Below are 10958 nucleotides of genomic sequence, written 5' to 3' on the forward strand. Positions count from 1 at the left end.
AGATGGGATCAGCCAAGTGTGAAGCGAAGCAGACCAAACACTACAACAGCCACTTATTCCAAGGGGAGTGGGGGAAGTGTGAGATGACAAGAATGAGCTTTAGTCAGTGATTACGATAAAAAATGAAATCAAACCTTTTACATACACCTTTAAATTCTCTTTTTTCCTTTGAGGATGTTCACTCAAAGAGTGAATGTAGATTGACACCTGAGAAGTGCCATTCCTCTGTGTTGTGAAATAAAATAATATGATATGTCATTTAAAAAATACTGTTTTGTTTTATTTGTAATTGTTTGTAAAATATTGTTTAAGATTTACATACCTTGAGGAAGTTGTTCCTCAGCTTGCGAGGCTACAGTTGCCATCTCCACGTCATCTTCCTCCTCAAAAAAATCCGTAGCAGCAGAGTCTGTAAAATAACATAAAACACTAAGCACATGTCACCAACACACTTGTATGCGTTAAGTGATACTCACCACATGTAAAGAGCTGTCTCCGGGCTGCGGACTCAGACGCAGGAGGTACACGTGGTCCTGCAGCTGTTTAACACGTATTTTCGTTAGACATATATACTGCATAATATATACTGTAATGATTTTAAAGCTTGCAAATCACTTACAGGTTTTGGCTGGAGACAAAATCTTTTGTGCCAGCTGTGAAGCAGATAAATGCTTCCCCCGCGCCAACAGGGCCTTCACATTGGTCGCCAGCAGTGGCCTGTTCTGAGTGGCAGTAGGTCGAGGAGGAACAGACACAGTGGCAGTGGGCACAGCAGCAGTGAGGGCAGATGCAGCGGGCACAGTGGTGGTGGGCACGTGGGCTGGAGCCTGCCTCTTCAGCACGTATGCTTTGAAAAGGGCCATATTGGTGTTAGGCCTGGCCTTTGCCTTCTTCAGGTAGGTGATGAGAGCCTGGGCCTCCTTGCTTGGGTCCTCATACACCTCCTTCATTGACCTACCCTTAAAATCCCCAAACTCCACCATCAGACATCCAGAGTCTCCTGTCCTCTGGGCCTCCTGCAGCATGGCCTGTTTTTTCTGATACACCTCCACAGCCTCGCCTACCTCCCTGATCTGCGAGGTGTATCTGAGGAACAGGTGTTTGTTGGCCGACAGCGGGTTGTCCCTCTCCTCCTCCCCCAAAATGCTGCTGACCAGATAGCAGGCATACCCCAGTGAGTTCTCCAGCAGCCACAGAAACCTCTGACCCTGGTGTTTCCCAAACTGGATCTTGCAGTGAGCCAGAACCAGGAACTGGTCTGCAGGATTCCCTCCATTCTGCCTCACAAAGGCAGTGGCCTCAGCCAGGACCTCCTCCTTACACCTGGCCCTCCCTGCCAACACGATCTCCCTCCTATTGGCCTCCTCAGTTGGCCCCATTAGGAGTCGACCCTCAAGAGTTCTTCGTAAAACCGGGTATGCATACATAATCTGAAAGGACACAGGCATAAACAGAACGTTACATAGCTGTCATATTCCAACTGAAAGTATTTTACTACAGCATTTGTTTTTTATGTAATTAATTATTATAATATTATAATAATTAATGATTATTATTATTATGAGCATAAGCATTATTGTTTTTTTATACAACTGTGAATCACTTTGAATTGCCTTGTGTACAAATTGTAAATAGTGTGATGAACTTATTAATAAGAAAATAAATAACACTTCTTGGTACAATCTTGCTGGTATCATGCCATGCTTAAATCGTTTTGTTTTGTTTAGCTTTTGTGGCAGAGATTACTAAGAAACACCAAATATAACATAAAGGCATTTATTACAATTCATAATAATATGATCATCAAACAGATCTAAAACTTAAAATGGTATATCAAATCGTTTTGGTATTTCTTTTATAACATAGTTGAGAATCATTTGTTGAAACAAAAAAAAACTTGTCTTTAAATATGTATAACATAGTATTTAAAAAGATAACATAAATATGTATACTGGTGTATAACATAGTATAGTATAACATATATGAATTAAACTTTTTTTTTAAAGGTTTTAGTAAAAATGTTCTTGTGCTCAAAATAATGTAATGAATGACACAAAAAAAAAAACTAAATTAACAACAACAACAACAAAATGGTTTAAGGAGGATATAGCTTAATTAGCGGTCGGCTAATTATCTTGACAGTAGTGACATGTTTTTTACTGTATATCATGGTAAAGTTGCAGGTTCACATGTACAGAAGAAAACATGTGCTATTACACGCTAGCTAGCTTTATTGGCATGTTTAATTGTCTAAAAACACACACTGTTTATGAATAAATAATGATCGATTATACAGTCGTGAAGAATAGACTTACCTGTTGCAAAGATTGCAAAGATGACGATAATAATAGCGGTCGCCGATTGGTCAAAAGTAAGCCACAGGGAGCAGAGCCAGGAGAGAAACGCGATTGGTCAAAAGTAAGCCCCAGGAGAGAAACGCGATTGGTCAAAAGTAAGCCACAGGAGAGAAACGCGATTGGTCAAAAGTAAGCCACAGGAGAGAACGCGATTGGTCAAAAGTAAGCCACAGCAGAGAAACGCGATTGGCTCACGTGGGCTTACTTTGGGCTTACTTTGGCTCAATCGGTAGGAAGCAGTAGGCGCAAGCGAGAGGTAGCGGGATCGATGCCCGCATTCTCCACGCGGTGTACTGTCCTTTTACGCTCACTTCAAAGGGATGTTCAGTTTCAACGCCACATCAGCAGTTGCGCATCAGCTCTGTTTTTTCCCGCCCTTCCCCAAAACAAGTTAAAAAGTTTCCACCGAGATTTGAACTTGGATCGCTGGATTCAAAGCCCAGAGTGCTAACCATTGCACCATGGAACCACCACATGCTGGTCTCTGGTCGTCTGAGAGGCAGATAGCGATGAGGCTAGGTGGAATCAGAAAAGTTTTTTTCGGACGAGGTCCTGCGCACATTCCTGGCAAAAGCAGGTCCCACCGAGATTTGAACTCGGATCGCTGGATTCAGAGTCCAGAGTGCTAACCATTACACCATGGAACCTTGGCGTGGGTAGCCTTTTCCCACCGAGCAGCAGAGGTGTTTAGTCATTCAGCCCAGAAGCGCGACAGCAAAGATCACGTGAAGCCTTTTCTTTTTAAGCCCATGTTTCCCCGATCTCGACTGGCTTTTAGAGTGCCAGTTTCACCGCCACATCAGCAGTTGCGCATCAGCTCTGTTTTTTCCCGCCCTTCCGCAAAACAAGCTAAAAAGGTTCCACCGAGATTTGAACTCGGATCGCTGGACTCAAAGCCCAGAGTGCTAACCATTACACCATGGAACCACCACACGCTGGTCTCTGGCCGTCTGAGAGGCAGATAGCGATGAGGCTAGGTGGAATCAGGTTAACAGGAGATGACGTTTGCTCACTGGAGACCCTCGACCAAAAACACAGGAACCAGGTTGCTCTGCCGAAACCCGGGATCGAACCAGGGACCTTTAGATCTTCAGTCTAACGCTCTCCCAACTGAGCTATTTCGGCCAGGTCTACTGGCAAATGGTTTGTCCAGCAGGGATTTCTGGGAGACCGCCCGTCACTTTCGAGGTGAGCAGAGCTGAGGGTCCCAGAGAGCAAAAGTGTGGCCAGTACGGGGATCGAACCCACGACCTTGGCGTTATTAGCACCACGCTCTAACCAACTGAGCTAACCGGCCCCGCTCTGACTCCTTTTATCCCCAATTTCCCAGGAATATCCTAGTTGCCCTAGTCAGCTTGAAGAGATTAAAAGCAAAGCCTGAGAACGGGCTCGTCCGGGATTTGAACCCGGGACCTCTCGCAACCTAAACGAGAATCATACCCCTAGACCAACGAGCCAACACACACATGTCCTTCCTGCTGCTGCCTGGCCGAAAACATTTCCGTTTCCCAGGCTTAAAGCACAAAGGTTTAATTAAATGTACAACTAAACGGTAGCCAGTGCAAAGTTGCCGACACAGAGGAAATACGGTCTCTTTGCTTTGTGAGAACTTGACCTACAAAAAACGCTAGTACATATGGGCGTATGCCAAATCGATTGACCTGATGCCTGATAGGTTACAAGTTACTGGTGCCCTCCTTATGAGAACAAAATCCACATTCGATCAAAGTCGGAAGCTATTGCAGATGCTCGATGGTGTTTTAAAAGGAGTTTTGAGCAGGACCTCTCTGGAACACAGGCCTCCACCACCCGGAACAAAACATGAACATTCCATGCACGCGCCACAGCAAACTTGAGCTGATGTAAACTCTCACATAACACCCGCTGTCTTCTTTGCACACGAGGCAACTGAGCAATCATACCCCTAGACCAACGAGCCAACACACACACATCCTTCCTGCTGCTGCCTGGCCGCAAACATTTCCGTTTGCAAGGCTTAAAGCACAAAGGTTTAATTAAATGTACAACTAAACGGTAGCCAGTGCAAAGTTGCCGACACAGAGGAAATACGGTCTCTTTGCTTTGTGGGCATTGGAAACCACGCTGCAGCACTTTCACACATGCTGTGGGATGGACACCTTCTCACCACATCGTCGAGGGGAATTAGCTCAAATGGTAGAGCGCTCGCTTAGCATGCGAGAGCTAGCGGGATCGATGCCTGCATTCTCCACGCGGTGTACTGCCCTTTTACGCTCACTTCAAAGGGATGTTCAGTTTCACCGCCACATCAGCAGTTGCGCATCAGCTCTGTTTTTTCCCGCCCTTCCGCAAAACAAGTTAAAAAGTTTCCACCGAGATTTGAACTTGGATCGCTGGATTCAAAGCCCAGAGTGCTAACCATTGCACCATGGAACCACCACACGCTGGTCTCTGGTCGTCTGAGAGGCAGATAGCGATGAGGGTAGGTGGAATCAGAAAAGTTTTTTTCGGACGAGGTCCTGCGCACATTCCTGGCAAAAGCAGGTCCCACCGAGATTTGAACTCGAATCGCTGGATTCAGAGTCCAGAGTGCTAACCATTACACCATGGAACCTTGGCGTGGGTAGCCTTTTCCCACCGAGCAGCAGAGGTGTTTAGTCATTCAGCCCAGAAGCGCGACAGCAAAGAGCACGTGAAGCCTTTTCTTTTTAAGCCCATGTTTCCCCGATCTCGACTGGCTTTTAGAGTGCCAGTTTCACCGCCACATCAGCAGTTGCGCATCAGCTCTGTTTTTTCCCGCCCTTCCGCAAAACAAGCTAAAAAGGTTCCACCGAGATTTGAACTCGGATCGCTGGATTCAAAGCGCAGAGTGCTAACCATTACACCATGGAACCACCACACGCTGGTCTCTGGCCGTCTGAGAGGCAGATAGTGATGAGGCTAGGTGGAATCAGGTTAACAGGAGATGACGTTTGCTCACTGGAGACCCTCGACCAAAAACACAGGAACCAGGTTGCTCTGCCGAAACCCGGGATCGAACCAGGGACCTTTAGATCTTCAGTCTAACGCTCTCCCAACTGAGCTATTTCGGCCAGGTCTACTGACAAATGGTTTGTCCAGCAGGGATTTCTGGGAGACCGCCCGTCACTTTCGAGGTGAGCAGAGCTGAGGGTCCCAGAGAGCAAAAGTGTGGCCAGTACGGGGATCGAACCCACGACCTTGGCGTTATTAGCACCACGCTCTAACCAACTGAGCTAACCGGCCCCGATCTGACTCCTTTTATCCCCAATTTCCCAGGAATATCCTAGTTGCCCTAGTCAGCTTGAAGAGATTAAAAGCAAAGCCTGAGAACGGGCTCGTCCGGGATTTGAACCCGGGACCTCTCGCACCCTAAGCGAGAATCATACCCCTAGACCAACGAGCCAACACACACATGTCCTTCCTGCTGCTGCCTGGCCGAAAACATTTCCGTTTTCCAGGCTTAAAGCACAAAGGTTTAATTAAATGTACAACTAAACGGTAGCCAGTGCAAAGTTGCCGACACAGAAGAAATACGGTCTCTTTGCTTTGTGAGAACTTGACCTACAAAAAACGCTAGTACATATGGGCGTATGCCAAATCGATTGACCTGATGCCTGATAGGTTACAAGTTACTGGTGCCCTCCTTATGAGAACAAAATCCACATTCGATCAAAGTCGGAAGCTATTGCAGATGCTCGATGGTGTTTTAAAAGGAGTTTTGAGCAGGACCACTCTGGAACACAGGCCTCCACCACCCGGAACAAAACATGAACATTCCATGCACGCGCCACAGCAAACTTGAGCTGATGTAAACTCTCACATAACACCCGCTGTCTTCTTTGCACACGAGGCAACTGAGCAATCATACCCCTAGACCAACGAGCCAACACACACACATCCTTCCTGCTGCTGCCTGGCCGCAAACATTTCCGTTTGCAAGGCTTAAAGCACAAAGGTTTAATTAAATGTACAACTAAACGGTAGCCAGTGCAAAGTTGCCGACACAGAGGAAATACGGTCTCTTTGCTTTTTGGGCATTGGAAACCACGCTGCAGCACTTTCACACATGCTGTGGGATGGACACCTTCTCACCACATCGTCGAGGGGAATTAGCTCAAATGGTAGAGCGCTCGCCTAGCATGCTAGAGGTAGCGGGATCGATGCCCGCATTCTCCACGCGGTGTACTGCCCTTTTACGCTCACTTCAAAGGGATGTTCAGTTTCACCGCCACATCAGCAGTTGCGCATCAGCTCTGTTTTTTCCCGCCCTTCCCCAAAACAAGTTAAAAAGTTTCCACCGAGATTTGAACTTGGATCGCTGGATTCAAAGCCCAGAGTGCTAACCATTGCACCATGGAACCACCACATGCTGGTCTCTGGTCGTCTGAGAGGCAGATAGCGATGAGGCTAGGTGGAATCAGAAAAGTTTTTTTCGGACGAGGTCCTGCGCACATTCCTGGCAAAAGCAGGTCCCACCGAGATTTGAACTCGGATCGCTGGATTCAGAGTCCAGAGTGCTAACCATTACACCATGGAACCTTGGCGTGGGTAGCCTTTTCCCACCGAGCAGCAGAGGTGTTTAGTCATTCAGCCCAGAAGCGCGACAGCAAAGAGCACGTGAAGCCTTTTCTTTTTAAGCCCATGTTTCCCCGATCTCGACTGGCTTTTAGAGTGCCAGTTTCACCGCCACATCAGCAGTTGCGCATCAGCTCTGTTTTTTCCCGCCCTTCCGCAAAACAAGCTAAAAAGGTTCCACCGAGATTTGAACTCGGATCGCTGGATTCAAAGCCCAGAGTGCTAACCATTACACCATGGAACCACCACACGCTGGTCTCTGGCCGTCTGAGAGGCAGATAGTGATGAGGCTAGGTGGAATCAGGTTAACAGGAGATGACGTTTGCTCACTGGAGACCCTCGACCAAAAACACAGGAACCAGGTTGCTCTGCCGAAACCCGGGATCGAACCAGGGACCTTTAGATCTTCAGTCTAACGCTCTCCCAACTGAGCTATTTCGGCCAGGTCTACCGGCAAATGGTTTGTCCAGCAGGGATTTCTGGGAGACCGCCCGTCACTTTCGAGGTGAGCAGAGCTGAGGGTCCCAGAGAGCAAAAGTGTGGCCAGTACGGGGATCGAACCCACGACCTTGGCGTTATTAGCACCACGCTCTAACCAACTGAGCTAATCGGCCCCGCTCTGACTCCTTTTATCCCCAATTTCCCAGGAATATCCTAGTTGCCCTAGTCAGCTTGAAGAGATTAAAAGCAAAGCCTGAGAACGGGCTCGTCCGGGATTTGAACCCGGGACCTCTCGCACCCTAAGCGAGAATCATACCCCTAGACCAACGAGCCAACACACACATGTCCTTCCTGCTGCTGCCTGGCCGAAAACATTTCCGTTTGCCAGGCTTAAAGCACAAAGGTTTAATTAAATGTACAACTAAACGGTAGCCAGTGCAAAGTTGCCGACACAGAGGAAATACGGTCTCTTTGCTTTGTGAGAACTTGACCTACAAAAAACGCTAGTACATATGGGCGTATGCCAAATCGATTGACCTGATGCCTGATAGGTTACAAGTTACTGGTGCCCTCCTTATGAGAACAAAATCCACATTCGATCAAAGTCGGAAGCTATTGCAGATGCTCGATGGTGTTTTAAAAGGAGTTTTGAGCAGGACCACTCTGGAACACAGGCCTCCACCACCCGGAACAAAACATGAACATTCCATGCACGCGCCACAGCAAACTTGGCAGAAGCAGGTCCCACCGAGATTTGAACTCGGATCGCTGGATTCAGAGTAGATACGCTAATGGATACGCCCAACGTGGGGCTCAAACCCACGACCCTGAGATTAAGAGTCTCATGCTCTACCGACTGAGCTAGCCGGGCAGCCGCTGTGAGCTGCTTGGGGCTGGTCGCGGTTTTTATCCGTGCCTAAATTACGCCCGTCATCCGGAGCCTCACATTTCGCACAGGCTTGGCATAGCGTCTCGCGGGTAAAGTCAGGGTTAAGCCTAGAGCCAGGCTCAGAGTGTACTTTTTTTGTTTAAGCCATATATGTTGTTGGGGGATACAATTTCACCCGGTAGAGCAGGCCAGTAATATGCACAATCACAACCCGGAGCTAAAGTTCCGTTTCGGGTCTGTCAAACCGGAACTTGACCTACAAAAAACGCTAGTACATATGGGCGTATGCCAAATCGATTGACCTGATGCCTGATAGGTTACAAGTTACTGGTGCCCTCCTTATGAGAACAAAATCCACATTCGATCAAAGTCGGAAGCTATTGCAGATGCTCGATGGTGTTTTAAAAGGAGTTTTGAGCAGGACCACTCTGGAACACAGGCCTCCACCACCCGGAACAAAACATGAACATTCCATGCACGCGCCACAGCAAACTTGAGCTGATGTAAACTCTCACATAACACCCGCTGTCTTCTTTGCACACGAGGCAACTGAGCAATCATACCCCTAGACCAACGAGCCAACACACACACATCCTTCCTGCTGCTGCCTGGCCGCAAACATTTCCGTTTGCAAGGCTTAAAGCACAAAGGTTTAATTAAATGTACAACTAAACGGTAGCCAGTGCAAAGTTGCCGACACAGAGGAAATACGGTCTCTTTGCTTTTTGGGAATTGGAAACCACGCTGCAGCACTTTCACACATGCTGTGGGATGGACACCTTCTCACCACATCGTCGAGGGGAATTAGCTCAAATGGTAGAGCGCTCGCTTAGCATGCGAGAGGTAGCGGGATCGATGCCCGCATTCTCCACGCGGTGTACTGCCCTTTTACGCTCACTTCAAAGGGATGTTCAGTTTCACCGCCACATCAGCAGTTGCGCATCAGCTCTGTTTTTTCCCGCCCTTCCCCAAAACAAGTTAAAAAGTTTCCACCGAGATTTGAACTTGGATCGCTGGATTCAAAGCCCAGAGTGCTAACCATTGCACCATGGAACCACCACATGCTGGTCTCTGGTCGTCTGAGAGGCAGATAGCGATGAGGCTAGGTGGAATCAGAAAAGTTTTTTTCGGACGAGGTCCTGCGCACATTCCTGGCAAAAGCAGGTCCCACCGAGATTTGAACTCGGATCGCTGGATTCAGAGTCCAGAGTGCTAACCATTACACCATGGAACCTTGGCGTGGGTAGCCTTTTCCCACCGAGCAGCAGAGGTGTTTAGTCATTCAGCCCAGAAGCGCGACAGCAAAGAGCACGTGAAGCCTTTTCTTTTTAAGCCCATGTTTCCCCGATCTCGACTGGCTTTTAGAGTGCCAGTTTCACCGCCACATCAGCAGTTGCGCATCAGCTCTGTTTTTTCCTGCCCTTCCGCAAAACAAGCTAAAAAGGTTCCACCGAGATTTGAACTCGGATCGCTGGACTCAAAGCCCAGAGTGCTAACCATTACACCATGGAACCACCACACGCTGGTCTCTGGCCGTCTGAGAGGCAGATAGCGATGAGGCTAGGTGGAATCAGGTTAACAGGAGATGACGTTTGCTCACTGGAGACCCTCGACCAAAAACACAGGAACCAGGTTGCTCTGCCGAAACCCGGGATCGAACCAGGGACCTTTAGATCTTCAGTCTAACGCTCTCCCAACTGAGCTATTTCGGCCAGGTCTACTGGCAAATGGTTTGTCCAGCAGGGATTTCTGGGAGACCGCCCGTCACTTTCGAGGTGAGCAGAGCTGAGGGTCCCAGAGAGCAAAAGTGTGGCCAGTACGGGGATCGAACCCACGACCTTGGCGTTATTAGCACCACGCTCTAACCAACTGAGCTAACCGGCCCCGCTCTGACTCCTTTTATCCCCAATTTCCCAGGAATATCCTAGTTGCCCTAGTCAGCTTGAAGAGATTAAAAGCAAAGCCTGAGAACGGGCTCGTCCGGGATTTGAACCCGGGACCTCTCGCACCCTAAGCGAGAATCATACCCCTAGACCAACGAGCCAACACACACATGTCCTTCCTGCTGCTGCCTGGCCGAAAACATTTCCGTTTCCCAGGCTTAAAGCACAAAGGTTTAATTAAATGTACAACTAAACGGTAGCCAGTGCAAAGTTGCCGACACAGAGGAAATACGGTCTCTTTGCTTTGTGAGAACTTGACCTACAAAAAACGCTAGTACATATGGGCGTATGCCAAATCGATTGACCTGATGCCTGATAGGTTACAAGTTACTGGTGCCCTCCTTATGAGAACAAAATCCACATTCGATCAAAGTCGGAAGCTATTGCAGATGCTCGATGGTGTTTTAAAAGGAGTTTTGAGCAGGACCTCTCTGGAACACAGGCCTCCACCACCCGGAACAAAACATGAACATTCCATGCACGCGCCACAGCAAACTTGAGCTGATGTAAACTCTCACATAACACCCGCTGTCTTCTTTGCACACGAGGCAACTGAGCAATCATACCCCTAGACCAACGAGCCAACACACACACATCCTTCCTGCTGCTGCCTGGCCGCAAACATTTCCGTTTGCAAGGCTTAAAGCACAAAGGTTTAATTAAATGTACAACTAAACGGTAGCCAGTGCAAAGTTGCCGACACAGAGGAAATACGGTCTCTTTGCTTTGTGGGCATTGGAAACCACGCTGCAG

At 48.1% G+C, this 10958-nt stretch overlaps 1 protein-coding gene and 20 non-coding genes across 21 annotated transcripts in view; 1 reads left to right on the plus strand and 20 right to left on the minus strand.

Moving 5' to 3' along the window:
- LOC130092588 (uncharacterized) overlaps positions 1-10958 on the minus strand; it is a 309454-nt gene that overhangs the window by 89504 nt on the left and 208992 nt on the right. The gene's annotated exons all lie outside the window — the stretch shown is intronic.
- On the minus strand, positions 2933-3004 carry trnaq-cug (transfer RNA glutamine (anticodon CUG)). Its single transcript has one exon. It is a non-coding gene; the product is annotated as a tRNA-Gln (tRNA).
- On the minus strand, positions 3213-3284 carry trnaq-uug (transfer RNA glutamine (anticodon UUG)). The gene has a single exon. It is a non-coding gene; the product is annotated as a tRNA-Gln (tRNA).
- Positions 3410-3482, minus strand: trnaf-gaa (transfer RNA phenylalanine (anticodon GAA)). The gene has a single exon. It is a non-coding gene; the product is annotated as a tRNA-Phe (tRNA).
- Positions 3581-3654, minus strand: trnai-aau (transfer RNA isoleucine (anticodon AAU)). Its single transcript has one exon. It is a non-coding gene; the product is annotated as a tRNA-Ile (tRNA).
- trnaq-cug (transfer RNA glutamine (anticodon CUG)) lies at positions 4879-4950 on the minus strand. Its single transcript has one exon. It is a non-coding gene; the product is annotated as a tRNA-Gln (tRNA).
- On the minus strand, positions 5159-5230 carry trnaq-uug (transfer RNA glutamine (anticodon UUG)). The gene has a single exon. It is a non-coding gene; the product is annotated as a tRNA-Gln (tRNA).
- Positions 5356-5428, minus strand: trnaf-gaa (transfer RNA phenylalanine (anticodon GAA)). Its single transcript has one exon. It is a non-coding gene; the product is annotated as a tRNA-Phe (tRNA).
- On the minus strand, positions 5527-5600 carry trnai-aau (transfer RNA isoleucine (anticodon AAU)). Its single transcript has one exon. It is a non-coding gene; the product is annotated as a tRNA-Ile (tRNA).
- trnap-agg (transfer RNA proline (anticodon AGG)) lies at positions 5689-5760 on the minus strand. Its single transcript has one exon. It is a non-coding gene; the product is annotated as a tRNA-Pro (tRNA).
- On the minus strand, positions 6825-6896 carry trnaq-cug (transfer RNA glutamine (anticodon CUG)). The gene has a single exon. It is a non-coding gene; the product is annotated as a tRNA-Gln (tRNA).
- trnaq-uug (transfer RNA glutamine (anticodon UUG)) lies at positions 7105-7176 on the minus strand. The gene has a single exon. It is a non-coding gene; the product is annotated as a tRNA-Gln (tRNA).
- trnaf-gaa (transfer RNA phenylalanine (anticodon GAA)) lies at positions 7302-7374 on the minus strand. Its single transcript has one exon. It is a non-coding gene; the product is annotated as a tRNA-Phe (tRNA).
- Positions 7473-7546, minus strand: trnai-aau (transfer RNA isoleucine (anticodon AAU)). The gene has a single exon. It is a non-coding gene; the product is annotated as a tRNA-Ile (tRNA).
- Positions 7635-7706, minus strand: trnap-agg (transfer RNA proline (anticodon AGG)). Its single transcript has one exon. It is a non-coding gene; the product is annotated as a tRNA-Pro (tRNA).
- Positions 9061-9133, plus strand: trnaa-agc (transfer RNA alanine (anticodon AGC)). The gene has a single exon. It is a non-coding gene; the product is annotated as a tRNA-Ala (tRNA).
- On the minus strand, positions 9425-9496 carry trnaq-cug (transfer RNA glutamine (anticodon CUG)). The gene has a single exon. It is a non-coding gene; the product is annotated as a tRNA-Gln (tRNA).
- Positions 9705-9776, minus strand: trnaq-uug (transfer RNA glutamine (anticodon UUG)). Its single transcript has one exon. It is a non-coding gene; the product is annotated as a tRNA-Gln (tRNA).
- On the minus strand, positions 9902-9974 carry trnaf-gaa (transfer RNA phenylalanine (anticodon GAA)). Its single transcript has one exon. It is a non-coding gene; the product is annotated as a tRNA-Phe (tRNA).
- On the minus strand, positions 10073-10146 carry trnai-aau (transfer RNA isoleucine (anticodon AAU)). The gene has a single exon. It is a non-coding gene; the product is annotated as a tRNA-Ile (tRNA).
- trnap-agg (transfer RNA proline (anticodon AGG)) lies at positions 10235-10306 on the minus strand. Its single transcript has one exon. It is a non-coding gene; the product is annotated as a tRNA-Pro (tRNA).

Source organism: Rhinichthys klamathensis, unplaced genomic scaffold, assembly GCF_029890125.1.
Source record: "Rhinichthys klamathensis goyatoka isolate OS25496 unplaced genomic scaffold, OSU_Roscu_1.1 h1tg000176l_1, whole genome shotgun sequence".
NCBI classification, from domain to species: domain Eukaryota; kingdom Metazoa; phylum Chordata; class Actinopteri; order Cypriniformes; family Leuciscidae; genus Rhinichthys; species Rhinichthys klamathensis.